This window comes from Meriones unguiculatus, chromosome 14, assembly GCF_030254825.1.
Source record: "Meriones unguiculatus strain TT.TT164.6M chromosome 14, Bangor_MerUng_6.1, whole genome shotgun sequence".
Lineage (NCBI taxonomy): Eukaryota > Metazoa > Chordata > Mammalia > Rodentia > Muridae > Meriones > Meriones unguiculatus.
The window spans coordinates 34804917-34824201 of NC_083361.1; the positions used below are offsets into that span (position 1 = coordinate 34804917).

General features: G+C 41.5%; 1 pseudogene; it reads left to right on the top strand.

Annotated features, from left to right (window-relative positions):
- The first annotated feature begins 6385 nt into the window (after positions 1-6385).
- On the top strand, positions 6386-11122 carry LOC110565749 (ret finger protein-like 4A; annotated as a pseudogene).
- The last annotated feature ends 8163 nt before the right edge of the window (positions 11123-19285 follow it).

Sequence of the window (19285 nt, forward strand, 5' to 3'; positions counted from 1 at the left end):
GTTGCTTGTATGCGATGTTCCAAATTTCTTCTTGAAGGCAATTAGTGCTATAAACTTTCCTCTTTGCACTGCTTTCATTGGGTCCCATAAGTTTGGGTACGTTGTGCCTTCATTTTCACTGAATTCTAGGAAGTCTTTATTTTCTTTTTTTATTTCTTCCTGTACCCAGCTGTCATTGATTAGAGAGTTGTTCAGTTTCCATGTATGTGTAGACTTTTTGCTATTTCTGTTGTTGTTGAGGTCCAGCTTTAGACCATGGTGGTCAGATAGGATACAAGGGATTATTTCAATCTTCTTGTATCTGCTGAAACTTGCTTTGTGACCAACTATATGGTCTATTTTGGAGAAGGTTCCATGAGGTGCTGAAAAGGAGGTATACTCTTTTGAATTTGGGTGAAAAGTTCTGTAGACATCCATTATGTCCATTTGATTTAGGGCCTCTGTAAGTGCCCTTATTTCCCTGTTTAGCTTCTGTCTGAATGATCTGTCCCTTGGTGACAGTGGAATGTCAAAGTCTCCCACTATTAAGGTATTGGGATCGATGTGTGATTTCAGCTTTAATTTGTAAATGAAACATTTACACACCTATGGATACTTGATTTTTGACAAAAACCAAAACCATTTAATGGAAAAAAGACAGCATCTTCAACAAATGGTGCTGGTCCAACTGGATGTCTACATGCAAAAAAAAAAAAATGCAAATAGATCCATACTTATCACCCGGCATAAAACTAAAGTCCAAGTGGATCATATACCTCAACATAAAACCAGACACACTAAATCAGTTAGAAGAAAAAGTGGGAAAGAGCCTAGAACTCACAGGCACAGGAGACAACTTCCTGAAGAGAACACCAACAGCACAGGCTCTAAGATCAACAATCAATAAATGGGACCTCATGAAACTGAAAAGCTTCTGTAAAGCAAAGACACTGTCATCAGAACAAAATGACAGCCTACAGATTGGGAAAGGATCTTAACCAGCCCTATATCTGACAGAGGGCTAATATCCAGAATACATAAAGAACTCGAGAAGTTAAACAGCAACAAATCAAGCAATCCAATTAAAAAGTGGGATACGGAGCTAAACAGAAAATTCTCTGTGCAGAAATATAGAATGGCAGAGAAACACTTAAAAAATGCTCAACGTCCTCAGTCATCAGGGAAATGCAAATAAAAACAACCCTGAGATTTTACCTTACACCCATCAGAATGGCTAAGATCAAAAACTCAAGTGACAACACATGCTGGAGAGGTTGTGGAGAAAGGGGAACCCTCATCGAAGGGAAGGGAAGGGAAGGGAAGGGGAGGGGAGGGGAGGGGAGGGGAGGGGAGGGGAGGGAAGGGAAGGGGAGGGAAGGGAAGGGAAGGAATGGGGAGGGAAAGAAAAGGAAAAAGAAAGAAAAAGAGAAAAGGAAAAAGGAAAGTGGAAGGGAAAGGAAAGGAATGGAATGGAAGGGGAAGAAAAGGGAAAGTTAAAGGAAATGATAGGAAAGGTAAAGAGAGGAAATAAAGGAAGGGGAGGGGAGGAATAAGAAAGGTATGGGAAGGGAAGAATAGGGAATGGGAGGAAAAAGGAATGGAAGGGAAGGAAAGGAATGGAAATGAAATTAAAGGAAAGGAAAAGGTAATGAAAGGAAAGAGCAGGTTAGGGAAGGAAAGAAAAGGGAAGGAAAACGAAAGAAAGGAATAGGGAAGAGAAGGGAAGGGAAGGAAAAAGGAAAGAAAAAGAAAGGGAAGAGAAGGGAAGGAAAGGGATGGAAAGGAAAAGAAAAGGAAAGTATAGAAAAGAAAAGGACATGGAAGGAAAGGAAAGGAAACAAAACAAAAGGAAAGGGATATGAAAGAAAACAGAAATGAAGGGAAAAGAAGGAAAGGGGAAGGGCAGGGTAGTAAAAGGAAGGGAAGGGAAAAGGAAAGGAAAATGAAAGGGAAAGGAAGTGAAGGGAAGGAAAATATAAGGGAAGAGAAGGGAAGAAAAGGAAAAGCAAAGAAAAGGGAATGAAAGGAATGGGGAAAGGAAGGAAAAAGGGAAGGGATGAAAAGGGAAAGGAAGGGAAAGTGTTGCTAAGGAAAGACAATGAAATGGAATGGAATGGAATAGAATGGAATAGAAATGGAATGGAATGGAATGGAATGGAATGGAATGGAATGGAATGGAATGGAATGGAATGGAATGGAAAGGAAAAAAGAAAGGAAAGGAAAAAGGAAAGGAAAAAAGAAAAGGAAAAAAGAAAAGGAAAAAAGGAAAGGAAAGGAAAGGAAAAAGAAAGTAAAGAAAAATGGAAAACAAAAGAATGGAAAAAGAAAAATAAAGGGAAAAGGATGGAAAAGGAAAAAAGGAAAGGAAAGGGGAAGGGACAGGAAGGGAAGGGAAGGGAAAGTATAGCGAAAAAAAGAAATGAAAATGAAATGAAAGGGAAAGGAAAAGAAAGAAAAGAAAAGAAAAAAGAAAAGGAAGGGAAGGAAAAATTTCAAAGAAAGGAAAGAAAAATAAAGGAAAAGAAAGGAGAATGGAAGACAGGAAAGGAAAGGAAAAAGGACTGGAAAGAAAAAGGGAAGTAACGAAAAGGGAAGGCAAAGGTAAGGAAGGGTATGGGAAGGTAAAAAAAGGAAAGGTAAATGAAGGAAATGGAAGGAAGTTAGGGAAAGGAAAAAGGAATGGAAAGGAAAGGAAAAAAGGAAAAGGAAGAGAAGTGAAGCAAAAAGGGAAGGAAAGGTAAAGTGAAGGAAAGAAAAAGAAAGGAAGGTAAGGGACAGAATAGGAGAGGGAAGGATGGGAAAGGAAAAGAAAAAAGGAGCTGTGAAACAATAAAAGGGAAGATAAGTTGGGAGAGTGGAAGAAGAAAGGAAAGGGAAGTAAAGAGAAAAAAGGAGGGAATGGAATGGAAGGGGAAGGGATGAGATGGAATGGAAACAGAAGGAAACAAAAGCAAAGGAAACAGAAGGGATGGGGAGGAAAAGAAAGGAAAGGAAAGGAAGTGGAAGGGAATGAACGGAAAGAGGGGAAGGAAAAAGGAAATGAAAGGAAAAAGGAAGGGAAGGGAAGGGAAGGGAAGGGAAGGGAAGGGAAGGGAAGGGAAGGGAAGGGAAGGGAAGGGAAGGGAAGGGAAAGTATAGGAAGGGAAGCAACAGAAGGAAAGAAATGGAAAGGAAAGGGGGAAAAGGAAAGGGAAAAAGTAAAGGGAGGAAAATGAAAGGAAAGAGAAGGACAGGAAAAGAAAGGAAAGGGAAAGGTTGGGGAGAAAAGGGAAGGAAAGGAAAAGTGATTGGATGAGAAGAGATGGGGAGGGAAAGGAATGGATGGTGAGGGGAGGGAAAGGGAAGAAAAAGAAAGGAAAATGGAAGGGAAGGGAAAGAAAAAGGAAGTGAAGTGGAGAAAAGGATAAAGGAAAGGAAAAGGTAGGGTAGGGAAAGGGAAGGGAAGGGAAGAGAAGGGAAGGGAAGGAATGGAAAGGAAATGAAAGGGAAGGGGAGGAAAAAGGAAATGAAAGAAATTGAAAGAAAAGTGAAGGTAAGCAAAAAGAAAAGAAATGGAAAGAAAAAAGGAAAGTGAAGAAAATGGAAAGGAACGGGAAGGAAAGGAAAGTGAATGGAAAGGAAGAAAAGGAAAGGAAAGGAAAGGAAAGGAAAAGAAAGGAAAGGAAGGAAAGGAAAGGAAAGGAAAGGAAAGGAAAGGAAAGGAAAGGAAAGGAAAGGAAAGGAAAGGAAAGGAAAAGGTAGGGTAGGGAAAGGGAAGGGAAGGGAAGAGAAGGGAAGGGAAGGAATGGAAAGGAAATGAAAGGGAAGGGGAGGAAAAAGGAAATGAAAGAAATTGAAAGAAAAGTGAAGGTAAGCAAAAAGAAAAGAAATGGAAAGAAAAAAGGAAAGTGAAGAAAATGGAAAGGAACGGGAAGGAATGGAAAGTGAATGGAAAGGAAGAAAAGGAAAGGAAAGGAAAGGAAAAGAAAGGAAAGGAAAGAAAGGAAAGGAAAGGAAAGGAAAGGAAAGGAAAGGAAAGGAAAGGAAAGGAAAGGAAAGGAAAGGAAAGGAAAGGAAAGGAAAGGAAAGGAAAAAGGAAAGGAAAAAGGAAAGGAAAGGAAGGGAAGAGAGTGAAAAGAGAAAAGAAGGGTAGGGAAGGGAGGGGAAAGGAAGGAAAGGGAAGAAAAAGGAAGAGAAAGAAAATGAAAAGGGAAGGGAAGGGAATGGTAGTGAAGGGAAGGAAAGGGAAGCAAAGAAAAGGAAAGGGAAAAGGAAAAGAAAGGAAAGGAATGGAAGGGGAGGAGAAAAAGGAAAGCAAATTAAATAAAAGAAAGAAAAAAGGAAATGAAAGAAAAAAGAAATGGAGAGGAAAGGAAAAAGAAAAGGAAAAGGGAAGGGACTGAAAGGCATGTGAAGGGAGGGCAAGGGAAGGAAATGAAAGAAGAGGAAAGAAATGAAAGAAAAAGGGAAGGGATGAGAATGGTATGGAAGTGAAGGGAAGGAAAGAAAAGGGAAGTGAAGGAAAGAGTAAGGAAAGGGAAAAGAAACAGAAGAAAAAGAAAGGAAAGGGATGGAAAGGAAGGGGAAAGAAAGGAAAAGAAAGGGCAGGGACAGAAAAGGAAGGGAAGTGAAGTGTTAGGGAAGAAAAGAGAAGGGGAAGGAAAGGAAAGAAAGGGAAAGCAAAGAGAAAGGGGAGAGAAAGAAAGAGAAGGAAAAGAGAGAAAAGGAAAAAGGAAAGGAAAGGGAAGAAAAGAGAAAGGAAGGGAAGAAAAAAGAGAAGGAAAGTAAGAGAAAGGAAAGGAAGAGGAAAGGGAACAAAAAAGAGAAGAAAAAGAAAAATGTAAGAAAAAGAAAGGAAAGGAAAGAAAGGAAAAAGGAAAATTGAAGGGAATGGAAGGGACATGAAAGGAAAGGAAAGGAAAAAGTAAAAGAAAGTTGAGGAAAAAGGAAAGATAAGCAAAAGGAAAGAAAAGGGAAGAAAATGAAAAGGGAAGGAAAAATAAGGAAGGGAAAGAAAAGGAAGGGAAGGAATGAAAAGGGAAAAGAAGGGTAGGAAAAGAAAGGGAAAGGAAGGAAATGAAGGAAAAGGGAAGTGGAGGGAAGGGAAAGAAAAGAATGAAAAGGAACAAAAAGGAATAGGGAAGGGTTGGAATGGTGGGGGGGGGAAAGGAAGGGAAGAAAAAAAAGAGAAAAGGATAGGAAAGGATATGAAAAGGAAATAAAGGAAAAAGGAAAGGAAAGGATATGAAAGAAAGGAAAAGAAAGGAAAAAAGAAAGCAAAAGAAAATATAAAGGAAGGAAAATGGAAACAAATATAAAGAAAGGAATGGAAACGAAAATGGAAGTGACAGGGAGAGTTGGGAAGAAAAGGAAAGGAAAGGGAAAGAGAGGGAAAGAAAAGGAATGGGAAGGAAAGGGAAAGAAAGAAAATGAAAAGGAAAGAAAAGAAAAAGGAAAGGAAAAGGGAAGGGACAAAAAGAACGGGAAGGGAAGGGAAGAAGAGAATTAAAGGAAAGGATAAAGAAAAGGGCCTCTAAAAGGCTCTACCCTGCAGGGTATCAAAGCAGATGCTGAGACTTATAGCCAAACTTTGGGCAGAGTGCAGGGAATTTTATGAAAGAAGTGGGAAATAGTAAGACCTGGAGAGGACAGGAGCTCCACAAGGAGAGCAACAGAACCAAAAAATCTGGGCACATGAATCTTTTCTGAGACTGATACTCCAAGGACCATTCATGGAGATAACCTAGAACCCCTGAACAGATGTAGCCCATGGAAGCTCAGTGTTCAAGTGGGTTCCATAATAATGGGTACAGGGCCTGTCTCTGACAACTGATTGGCCTGCTCTTTGATCACCTCCCCCTGATGGGGGTGCAGCCTTACCAGGCCACAGAGGAAGACAATGCAGCCACTCCTGATGAGACCTGATAGACTAGGATCAGAAGAAAGGAGAGGAAAACCTCCCCTATCAGTGGACTGGGGGAGGGGCATGGGTAGAGAAGGGGGAGGGAGCTACAGGGGGATACAAAGTGAATAAACTGTAATTAATAAAAATAAAAATTTAAAAAATTTAAAAAAAGAAAAGGGAAGGGACGGGAAGGGTTGGGAAAGGAAGGAATGGGAAGGAAAGGATAAGGAGGAAGGGGAAAGGACAAAGAAGGAAAAGGAATTAAAGGAAGAGAAAGGAAAGGAAATGGATGGAAAGAGAAAGGAAAGGAAAAAAAGGAAAGGAAAAAAGGGTTAGGGTTGGGGTTCAAGTTCAGGTTAGCTTTAGGGTTCTGGTGTTAGTGTTAGGTTTAGGGTAAATGTTAGGGTCAGGGTTAGGGTTCAGGTTAGTATTAGGGTTGGAGTAAGGGTTAGGTTTAGGCTTAGGATTCGGTTTCAGAATAGGTCCTGGTTCTGGTTACAGTTAGGGTGTTGACCATTGACCATGGCTCGTCTTTTTAAAGAAAACAGTGCCTGTGATTTCTGCTACTGTTATCTGGAAAACCCTGTGTCCTTGAAATGTGGATACTGCTGCCTCCCATGCATTGACTCACTAGAGAAAAGTCCTGAGGGGAATGGTATACTGTGCCCCAATTGTGATGTTGTCAGTTTGAAGGAAGACATCCTACCTTCTGATTTGTTAGGGTCCCTGGTTGCCAAGATTAAAACACTAGACCTGTTGATGAGTCATATTCTAAAAATGAACCCAAGGATGAAGATATTTCAAGGTAAGGAGTCTACAAACATTGCTAAACCCGTAAGATGCTCTAGAGAAATCACTTTTCAGAATCTCTCTGTTAAATTTTGAACATTAGCTAAAGCCAGGAACCTAAAATTTCATTCTTCCTGAAACACATCAGCTCTCATTTCTCTGAGTATAAACTATCTGGGAAAATGGTCTGCCTCTGCCTCCCAAGTGCTGAGACTAAATATCATGCTCCATCACACACCACCCATCTAGAGATTTTCTTAGGTTTATTATATGTGTATAAGTGTTTGCCTGCATGTATGTCTGCTGACAACATGCATACCCGGATGTGCATGGAGGCCAGAAGAGTAGATTGGATCCTCTGAAACTGGAGTTACAGGTGGTTGTGAGCTGCCATGTGAGTGCTCAAAACTAAATCTGGGTTCTCTGTAAGAGCAGCAAGTGCTCTTTACCACTGAGCCATCTCTCCTGAAAAAAATTTAAGGACAGACAATGTTTAGGTCATGTCCTAGTACTCTACTGTCCAGTATGGAAGCTACTGACAGCTATTGAACGGTTGAAATGTGGCCTGTATGGTAATAATAATTTGCATAATCATAAGAAAATATACTATCACAGGACTAATTGTTCTGACTAATACTGCTTTTTATTTCTCTTAGTTGCATTTATTTTGTGTATGTGTATGCTATAGCATGTGCATTGAAGGTGAGAGGACAACTGTAAGAGTCAGTTCTTTCCTTCCACCATGAGGGCCCCTAGGCTTGCACTCAGATCATGAGCAAGCTTTTACTCGCTAAGTCATGTTGCCAGCCCTCATATTTCTTTTGATGTATTTCTGAGAAAAATCTCTATATAATATGTGTCCACATTGAAAACACTAGCCCAGAAGGTAGCTTCTCAAATTTGATAATGTATCAATTACCTGACAATCTGGTTCAAGGCAGATATTCATTCTGGGTCACTAGGTTTTCCTGAGATTGTCAACCCAGGTCGTATCGATGGCGTGGACTCAGAGTCCACATGTTGATTAGCAAAAGCCTGTAGCTGTGAATATGACCCCTGTCTGACAGTGAGACCCGGGTGCTGAAGTGCTCAAAAGTCCCCAGGTATTATGATGTAGAGAGAGGATGCAACCATTGAGATTAAATCTCAGGTACTCACGGCCCCCAGATAGAGTGGTGAAAGTCCTCTAATGATTGGTCAAGTAGACTTAGGTCTGGTTCCATACATACTCAGAACCTAATGACCACACCATGTGCTTTCTACCACAGAAAATAATGTCTGGTTCCACACCACAGGTTAGCTCTGTGTTATTACTGTACTCAGTTCTACATCATGCTTAAATATTTTATTCACTGGTGTGAGAGTGTGCATATGCTCACTGTGCACATGCGCACACACACGCAACTCACTCTCATGCATAAATCAGAGGACTCAAGAGAATGACTTTGTTTGGCATCCAAATACACACTTCTTCCATCTTTATGTGTGTATGTATGTTCTGAGAATGGAACTGTGTCACTCAGCTTTCAGGGCAAATCACATTTATTCTGCATTGCTGTTATGAAGTCTTAGAGAAAGGGATGCAGTTAAAATGGATTATCATAGCCCAGTGGTATGTATAATGAGTCTAGACTTACTGGATTCCTGAACCCCAGGCTCATTGGAATGTACATAGTCCTTTCTTATTCTCTTTGTTCCTAGTGGCTGAAGAAGTACGAATACAATGGGTATGCTTTTGAGCATAACCCCATCTAAAATATCAGCTGTTGGAAAAAAAAAAAGAACTTACTTTCCAGTTATTTACTTTGTTTTGGTTTGTTGTTGAGACAAGGTCTTACACTGTAGACCTAACTGCCCTGGAATTCATATAGATCCACCTGCTTCTTCCTCTGGGTGCTGGAATTAAAGACATATGACACCATACCAAGCCCCAACTGTTTATTTCTAGTTCTATGCAAATTTACATTTAAGATGCTGAAATGCATTCCAGAATGTTATCTTCAATAATTCCTTCTCCAATTAGTAAACAGTATAGATTTTTCTCACTGAGCCAAGTAATTAGGAACCTCTCGTAGAAACAGTCTGTTGCTATGATAAGACACTGACCAAAAGCAACTTAGGGAAGAAAAAGGTTTACTTGGCTTTCACTTCCAGGTCAGGGTCTATCATTGAGGGAAGACAAGGCAGGAACTCAAGGAGTTTAAGCAGAAGTCATGGAGGAACACTGCTTGCTGGCTGGGGTGATCTCATGCTTTGCCCTCTCTCTTATATAGCCAAGGACCACCTACCTACAGATGGTTGAGAACACAGACAAGCCTACTAGCTAATCTGATCTGGACAATCCCTCAATTGAGAATCAATTTTCAGGTAATTCTAGGCTATGTCAAATTGTCAGTTAATACAAACTGGGACAAGAGCTAAGTGAAATAACTGGGTTTTAGTCAAAGTCTGAGATTTATATTGGCTCCAATCTCACTTCATTGGGATAAGAAGTTCTAGTAAATCTGGAATTTCAGGATGTCCTGGAAAGCTACCAGGTCATTCCTTTCCAGGGATATCTGACGTTCTGAACCCATGTGTTTGCCTCAGGGGATGTACTCATTATTTAAACCATGGTACCATACAGTTTATGGTCTGAACTGTTGTCAGGAACCCAACAAATACATCAAGTGTACGTCTTTAATCCCAGCATTTGGAAGACAGAGTCAGGTGGAGCTGTGTGTTCAAGGCTAGCCAGGTCTACATAATGAGTTCCAAGTCAGCATCCACCATGTACATTCATGACCTTGGAAATTCCTTCCTGTATCTTGACTTCTTCAAATTTCAGCTGCCCCTACTCTGGCCTCCAAGCAATAAGTGTGTGCATGTATTCATGTGAATGTGAAAGCCAGAGGACAGCCTCAAGCGTCACTCCTCAGACATCATGAACCTTTTTCGTTTTTTGTTTTTGTTTGTTTGTTCATATTTTTGGTGGTTGGTTGGTTGGTTTTCCGTGGGCTAAACCTAGCTAGCATAGCACTTGGATAATAAGTGTGCAACCAACCACCACACCTGACATTTTTGTATGAGTTCTGGGTCTTGGATTCAAGTTCTCAAGCTGACCTATCTCCCCAGGCATCTTTTTTTTTATAATTCTAGGAAAGTAAAACAAAAGTCATGTCTAGAATGCAACTACTAGGGCAGGTGAGGTGGCTCAGCAGATAGGTCTTGAACCAAGGGTGACAATCTGAGTTTTATTTCCCTAGGACCCACATGGTAGAGAGAACCAAGTCCTTCAAGTTGCCCTCTGACCTTTACACACATAATTTTGTGTGCACACACATACAAAAATAATGCAAAACAATTTTTTTTGTTTTTGATTGTATTTTCCTAAGACAGGGTTTATCTGGGTAGTGCTGGCTGTCCTGAAACTCACTGTGTAGACCATGTTGGCCTCTAACTCAGAGATCTGTCTGCCTCTGCCTCCTGAGTGCTGGGATCAAAGGCATGTGCCACTATACCAGGCTGTAAAACAATATTTTTAAAAGAATCCAAATGTCTACTTAACAGGATTAAACAAATGGCTGCAAAGAAAAGTATTAAGTATTGTAATTAAGTATTAAATATTGTAAAGTGATAAGTATTGTATCATCTATCCTTCACATATTACATATTATTAAATATTACATAAGTCAAATACCAACAGCATAGAAATTTCCTAGTATGGTTTAGAGAAACATTTTGTGGTAATTACTTTCATTCTACATATAAAACATTATCTAACTAGGAAGGTCTTAAAATTTTTCATAAAATGTGATTTTTAGAAAGAGTAGAATTAAATAAAAGTGAGGTATAAGAATCGCAAGAGTAAACAGAAAAGAGAGTCCTTGCTGGCTTCTTATCTTTGCTGAACTACTGGATTTTCTCTACACAGTGAACATGACCTTGGATGTAGACAGAGCCCACAATCATCTCATCATCTGTGATAACCTGAGGAATGTCTACTTTGGGTCTAAGAAGAAGGACCGAAAAAAATGTGTGAAAAGATTTCACATCTCCCCCTGCGTCCCTGACTCCTTACGGTCACCATTACTGGGAGGTAGTGGTGGGAGCCAGCAAAGAATGAGATATAGGCATTTGCAGAGTCCATTAATGGAAAAGAACCAATTAAACTGTCAGAAGAAGAAGGCTTCTGGACTGTGGGTGTGAGAAATAGAGGTCTATGCTGCCAGCACTGAGCCCTTGACTTTGCTCGTTGTGAACCCTCGGCTGCACAGAGTGGGAATTTTTCTTGGCCTACTAATGAAGAGCATTTCCTTTTGAGACCTTAGCGATAGCTCCCATATCTTTACATTCTTGAATATTTCTGATACAGGTCCATATCGACCATTCTTTGCTCCAGCAAATTCATATCCAGATGATCAAAAAGAAGTCCTTAGTATCTGTCCTGTGACAAATCCAGGCATTTTCAGGCTTCCAGTTAGCCACTAACAAGGAAAATAATCCTTGATCATGAAAGCTTCTGTGGAAAATTGCTGTGTACTCATAACCATGGCTAAGAATTTTTGGGTTTGGTACACATAGAGAAATTATAAAACATTATAGAAAATTATAAAACATTATAGAAATATATGGAGGGCATCATGAATACTAATTAGTTGGGGGAAAGTATAATTTTAATATAAAGTTATTTTATATGGCTATTTTCTTTGGAATTTTTGTTCAGATTTCTGTTCCCTTCATGTATTGTGAACTTTTAGATAAATGTAGATAAAATGTTTTCCTTTTTATTTGCTATAATATTAGTATATTGTGTTCTGGAATAAATAAACTAAATTAAAATTTTAGATATGACAAAGCAGTGTGATTGGTTTTCTAAATGACAAGGAAATAACAGTAAAAAAAAAAAAAAAAGAAGTGCATATACGTGCTATCTCACCTTACAACTTTTAACATCACCAATTCATTTCCCATACACATCGAATACTCAGTAAGTGTAGGTGTACGCAGTTATTGAAATGCTAAGTTTTAAATTAAATTATATCACTCTGGGGGCTGGACAGATACCTCAGTGGATTATATGCTTGCCAGGCATGGGGACTTGAGTTAAATCTGCAGAACACACAGAAAAGAGGTGATGTGGTGGGAGAGACTACAGTGACAGGTGCTCTTCAAGAGGACTCAAGTTCAGTTCCCAGCACCCACATCAGGCAGCTCCCACGTGCCTGTTGCTCCAGCCCCAGGGAATCCAATGCCTTCTTCTGCCCTCCATACACACTTGCACACATGTGCACATGCTTACACAGACATACCACATATGCACATAAAAATAATATCAATCTTAAACGTTAAGTAATGCAGCTTAAATAAATAGCAGAAGTGGCAGCATGAGTGGGGTGACAGCAAAAACACAAAATGGCCAAAAAACATGACTCATAACTATAACGCTAGCATCTGGAAATATTAGCCAGGAGTATAAGTTTAAGACAAGGCTGGGTTTTGAAGTGTGTTCAAAGCCATTGTAGGCAACTTAGTAAGACCCTGTCTCAAAAAAAGAGGGTTGGAAATGAAACTCAATTAAAGAGCACCTGCCTAGCAAGCATGACACTAGGTTCAATCTTCAATCCCAAACAAAACAGTGAGGGCAGGGCTGGGTATATGGTTCCATGGTAGAGCATTTACCTAGCATTTGTGAGGTCCTAGGTTCAAATCCCAGCACTACACAAAAACCAAAATTTTAGGTCAAACATAGGTCCACTCCTGAAAAATCAAAACTTGGAAAGTGGAGCAGGAGAATCAGAATTTTAAAGTCATCTCTGGCAACATAGAGAGGCCAGCCTAGGAATGTGAAACCCCATTTCAAATGCTAAAGAGGGTTCTAATCATATGGAAAATGTGTTAAACCCCAGCACTCAGAGGCAGAGACAGCTGGATCTCTGTTAAGTTTGAGGCCAGCCTAGTCTACATGAGTTCCTGGACAGCCAGGGCTATGTAGAGACCCTGTCTCAATAACTAAAAGTCAAAGAGGGCCAGTGAGATTGGCTCAGCTGAGAAAGGTGTTTGTTTCCAAACCCGATAACCTGAATTTAATTCCTGCTTGTCCATATGATACAAAAAAACTGATTCCCTCAGGGTACCTTCTGAATCACACACTCACACACATACACACAATATGTGATCAAATTTTTCATTTCGTGCCATCAAATTTCTAGTCCCATAATTTCCACCTGACTTTTATTAAGTTATTTACTTTACATCTCAATCACAGCTTCCCCTCCCTCTTCTCTTTCCTGTCCCTCCCTCTCACCTCATCTCCCCCCCCCCACACACACACACATGCACCTGTCCTTCCCTTTTCCTTAAAGGAGGGCAGGCCTCCCATGGATCTCAACCAGCCTAGGCATATCAAGTGGCAGTAGGACTAGGCACACCTTTTGTTATTAAGGCTAGGCAAAGCATTATAAGGAACTTGAGAAACTAGACATCAACAAACCAAATAACCTAATTAAAAATGAGGTGCAGATCTAAACAGAGAATTTAATTTTTATTTATTCATTTTACATCCCAAAGGCCCCTCCTTCTCCTCCCAGTCCCACCCTCCCTCCATTTCCCCTATTGCCCATCCCCTACTCCTCAGAGGAGAGCCCCACCCACCCCAGCATATCAAGCTACCTCAGGATTGAGCTCATCCTCTTCCCCTGTAACCTGGCAAAAGTTATCGAAAAGCAGGCAACAGAGTCCATGTCAGAGTCAGCCTCCATTCCCATTACTAGGGAATCTGTTTGAGGGCAGAGCTGCCCATCAGCTACCATCTGTGTAGGAGGCCCAGTCCAAGCATGGTCCTCGGTTGATGCTTCAGTCTCCACAGGGCCCTTTGGGCCCTGGTTAGCTTGCTCTGTTGGTTATCTTAAGAAGCTAGTGAGCTCCTCAAGAATTCTGGACAGAGGAATCTCTAATTGCCAAGAATCACTTGCTTAACAACCTTAGTCATTGGGAAAATGCAAATCAAACCAACTCTGAAATTCCATCTTAAACCTATCAGATTGGCTAAGATCAAAACTTCAAGTGACAGCACATGCTGGAGAGGATATGGAGCAAGGAGAACCCTCCTCCTTTGCTTGTGGGAGTGCAAACTTGTATGTCTTCCTGACTTTTTTGTTTGCCTGCCTGATTTTAGCTTTTTGACAGGAAGGGGAAGGGGGTCCTGTCATAGTGTACACATAGAGGTCAGAGAACAACTTCTGGGAGTCAGTTTTCTCTACCCACCATGTAGTTCCCAAACTGAACTCAGGTTGACTGGCTTGGCAGGAAGTGCCTTTTCCCACAGACAGGCCACCAAAAAGTGCAATAAGGCGGATGCTACTCCAAAGACTTGGGAAAGGAACAAGTCTGAGCTGGGTAAAGGAGAGTAATGCACATGTGTACAAACCTATGGACAATGAGGGTGACAAGACTGACTTGCTCTAACCAAGTCCCACAGATTGGGTAGCTTAAATGGCATATATTTTCTCACACCTGTGGAGGAGAAAGTTCAAAGTCACATGTCAGGGTTGTTTCTCCTGGGGCCTCTATTTGGTTATTTGGAGCTATCATCTTTTGTCTGTATTCTGATCTCATCTCTTCCCTTTTCTTTTTCTTCTTCCTCCTCTTCCCCCTCTTCCCTTGATACATGTCTGTTAGTTTAATTAACATAAAGTCATGACACTTTCACCTTGTTAATGAAAATGAGTGTATTATCTGTTTGTTAATCAGCATTAGGAATTAATGAGTTTCGTTAGGATTTTCATTTTGATGTGTTTTCTAATGTGCGAGTGTATGCACAGGTGCAGGAGCCCGCAGAGGCCAGAAAAGGATAGCAGATCCCTTGGGACTGGAATCACAAGTGGCTGTGAGCCACCTGGCGTGGGTGCTGGAAACCGTGCTCCAGTGCTCTGCAAATGCTCCTGAACTGCTGAGCCAAGTCTCCCACCCCAATTTAAAAAATTAAAAAAATCTTTGTTTAGTGTGCTTACACACTACACATACATATATACTACAATGAATATTTGGAGGCCAGCAGAGAATTTGTGGGACTAAGTCCTCTCCTTCCACCATGTGGGTTCTGGGGATCAAACTCAGGTCCTCATGCTTATAGCAATTATAACCCTCTATACCATAGATCTGGCCCTCATTATGACAGTCTCATACTTTTTCTTGATTTCCCTTCCTCAGCCCTTTACCCATCCCCTTGTCTCTGTTCCTATTGGTCCCCTTCCTCCCCCAATAGTATCCTGATGTCTTTTAATGAGAATATGTGACCTACAGTATTAGAGCATACCTTAATAACCTGTGTAATCTTAATCATCCTGTCTCCAAATACAGCCATGTGCTGAGGCACTGCCTGGCTTTTGGGAAGGCACAATTTAGTACATTACAGTGACTGCTCATATATTTGAGAGAATGCTCCACCTATGTCTATCAAGATGAGTAAGAGGGCCCTGGGAATGGAGGAGTATGTGAGACAGTAGCATAAGGACCAGGGTGCACATGTCCAGCTGGGAGCACAGTGGGTGTGCCTGTGGGACAGAGTAACTCTGTGACAATAGGACTTCAGTGTCCCTGTGGTTTCCCAAAAAGCTCCTGCACCATCATAATCCCTGGCTCCCTCTGCTGCACAAAGAAAGCCAAAAGTCAATGCAATGCATTAACTATTCTGGAGTTACTTAGATTTAAAGTTCACAAGATTCAGTATAAATGAGTCTGTAGTGCCGGGAATAGAGGCATGCATGCTTTAGCATGTCAGGCTTGGAAGCCCAGTACTCTAAGGAACTAATACCCAGGACAAATGATGATACTTTCTCTTAGTTGTGGATCCTGGGTCTGAAGCTTTAGATATAAGTATATAACCTGGAGTAACTGCAGAAACCAGGAAATAAAAGGGGACCATGGGAAAGCAGAGCTCTACAGAAGGCAAATGACACAGGTGCTGATCTACAAATGAGTTCCAGGACAGCTGGGACTACAAAGAGAGACTAGGTGTCACAAAACAAATATAGGCTATTTTTTTAGCCCTTGGTTGCCTCCTAGGATCTAACAGCAGTTCTTGTTTTTAAAAAAACAAAACAAAACATATATGCATGTTTTTGGGTTTGTTTTGTTTTTGGGGTTTTTTTTTGTGGTAGTTTTGGATATAAAGTCTATCTCTGTAATCATGGCCATCCTGGAGCTCACAGAGATCTCCCTGCCTCTGCCTCCTGACTGCTGGGATTAAAGGTGTATGCCACCATACCTGGCTCCTATAAAAGAATTGGTGAGACTAGGGTGCCTTGTCCAGCCTTTGATGTGATGGTATTTGCCTGGTCTTATTTTAGCTTGTTATGCTTTGTTTGCTTCATGCCCCTGGGAGACCTGCTCTTCTCTGGAGGGAGGAGGGTGGACCTGGGGGAGGTATTGGGGAAGAGGAGAGATGAGAAACTACAGTTGAGTTGTTATTTATGAGAGAACTCTTAAAAAAGAATTGGTGAGTCCAAAAGTCTCTGAAAAAACAAACACAGGGTCTTTGATAAAGATGTTTCTTAGATATGGAAGGGGGGGAAAAGTTGAGTAATTAGCATTTGTAGCTCTTTTTCAAGCAGCCACTCTTCTTCCACTGTCTTTCTTTTGCAAATGTGGCGGGCTCTGATGTAACTGTTCCACTGGATTCAGGAGACTTGGGACATATTATTACCTTCTGCGTCTTTGAAAAGAAATGGAATAAAGGTAGAAACATCGGGGACGGGGTCAGGGAAATGGCCCAACAATCTCAGTTTGATCCCCAGGACTTGTAAAACATATGATTCTGTGGGATACATATGTAATTCCAATATTCCTACTGAGTCACAGAAATCAGAGAATCACTCAGAAGTCCGTGGGCCAGCTATTTGGAGCACACAGGTCAGTGGCAAAAACAAAAGACCCTGCTTCAATAAGGTGGAATGCCAGAACCAACTCCAGAACTTGTCCTTGGATCTCTACACATACATCAGAGTACATGCACACTTACAGTCACACACACATACAAAAAATAAAATTAAACCCAACTGTCCATTAGAAGAATAAAATATTTATACTAGTGAAAACAGAAGAGCCTGGCCGAGACACAAATGTCTCTGCAGCACCTACATTCTGAATAAGACCTAGATGTCCCTAGGGGCCCTTGTATCACACTTCCACTGCAAGCCCTATACATCGGCTCACTGGAGTGGGTCACAACTACCCATGACATCATTCCCTATGATATCAGGAGCTTGCCTCTCCCAGACATAGATAGAGCTCAGTTCTTAACTAGAGTTATGGTTAGACTAGCCCTGGATAATTTGACTGGGCTGTTCAGAGCATTCCACAACACGGAGGCCATTCTACAAGTCACTCCACAGGCTTCTTCCTGGCCAGCCTTTCTGCAGACTTTAACTGGTCAAAGCGGTAAGTGACTATTGATTGCTCAGCACTAAATGGGACAACCTTATCAACCCCTCCCACCAAGGGTGCAAGGAACAATGCACGATGCAGAAAAGTGAGTAGATAGAATATAAGATCTAGAAGGTTAGTGAGGAATGCTATGAAAAGCTGTCTTCTGGACATTGCACTCATGAGCTCACTGTAGCCATGGTCACCTGCACAAAATCAAGCAATAAGCACATTCAGCACTCCCACGGGCAGCACTAACTGAATACAGTGGGTTACCAAAAACAAAAACAAAAAAGGACATAGAGGTGGAAGAGGGACATGTAGGGAAGTACCTATGGAAGAGAAGAAGTGGATATGATCATGACACATTTGTTCACTCTCTTTAATATTTATTTATTCGTTTATTTTTCAGGACAGGGTTTCCTCTGAGTAATCACCCTGGCTATCCTGGAACTTTCTCTATAGATTAGGCTGGCCTCAAACTTAAGAGATCTGCCTGCTGTGCCTCCAGAGTGCTGAGATTAAAGGCTTGTGCCACCACACCACCCAACCAAGGTAATTTTTAAAGTTTGCATTTAAACAGAAATTTTAAAATAGTGATCTTTAAGATTGGCCAGTTAAAATACTGTGATTAAAAGCTAGGCACAGTGGAGCACGCCTATAATCCCAGCACTCAGGGAGGCAGAGGTAGGTACATCTCTGTGAGGTCGAGTTCAGCCTGGTCTTCAAAGTGAGCCCAGGACAGCCAAGGCTACACAGAGAAGACCTGCTTAGATAGACAGACAGACAGACAAGATAGATAGACAGATAGATGATAGTCAGATTAGATAGATAGATAGATAGATAGATAGATAGATAGATAGATAGATAAAAATAGTGTGGTTAAAAAATAGATCTACTTAAAACAGAAATCTGAACATACATCTCCAACCAGAACCAAAAGAAAATATAACAATTTCTAAGTGGAAAATATGTCAGAATCCCCCAGGAAATGACGATTCCCAGGGGATGGAGGCTCTTGCAGGAGTGGGGGGTGGCAGTGTGGGAGCTATAGGAATCTACAAATCTTCTTGGAGCCAGGTGGTGGGTTCTGCAGCCAGCTGGCTTGCCAGATCTTTCACTTCAGTGCAGAGCCACCAGAGCCTTGTGCCAACAGATCTCTGTCTACAAGAACCCGTGGTCACAAAAAGCAGAAGCATCCCATTAGCAGGAAATGTGGGCTCCTGTTTTGTGCACAGTGAGACGGGGGATGGTCAAGGGTGATGGCAGAAAGCCAGGTGGTGGCAGTGTCCCTGGGAGACAACTAGAGCTTAGATGTGAGGCAGCTGATACACCAACCAAGCCATCAATCTTCCAGGCCAACCAGAGTTGCCAGGGAGGATCCTGTTAGGCTAAGACCTACAGGTTCAAGAAAGGGCTCCTGCCTGCCACCCAGGCCAAACCTTTATGAACCAAAACTTAGGAGAGTCCCTCTCACCGAATCTATTAGCCAGGAGAGTTCTGCCACGGAGGAAGCCAGGGAATTGTATGCTCCAGGCCCACTGCACAGATGCCCAGGTCAAAGGGATAAACACACCCCCTCCTAACATGTAGGTCAACGCTGAGCATGAGTTTTGGCAATCTCTACTTAGTCAGTTCGGCAAGAACCCCCTCATCCTTTATATGCCAACCACCCCCAAGTGATGTCTAGTCACCATTTATTAAGACTCAACTCCAAACTTGTTATCTCCTTAGTCATTTTCCACCCACAGACATACTTACTTGTCTCCATGACTTGCCCCATGCTGCATTCACAGTAGAGCCAAATCTCACTGTCCCACTCCAAGACCCAGTCACAATGGTCCCCATACTTGTGATGGCTACTAAATAATCTTTTGTATGTGAACACATAATACATGCATTTATGAGTGTTCACATGCCCGAGCATGTAGAGGCTGGCAGTAAACATCATAAGTCTTCCTTGTCCACTTTCCCATTTAAATCTTTTAATGTATATATACATAAGTATGTGCATGGGCACACATGGAGCTCAGAAGACAACTGGAATACTGGTCGTTACCTTCTATCTTGTTGGGAGAAGATGAACAGGCCTAAGACTAAGAGTGGCTTCAGATTCTCCTTTCTGCTCACCATCTCTCAGGAGGAGCACTGGGATTACAGATGCACACTGCTTTGCCTATCTGTCAGTTCTAGGCATTAGAACACAGGTCTTCACACTTTGCGTGACAA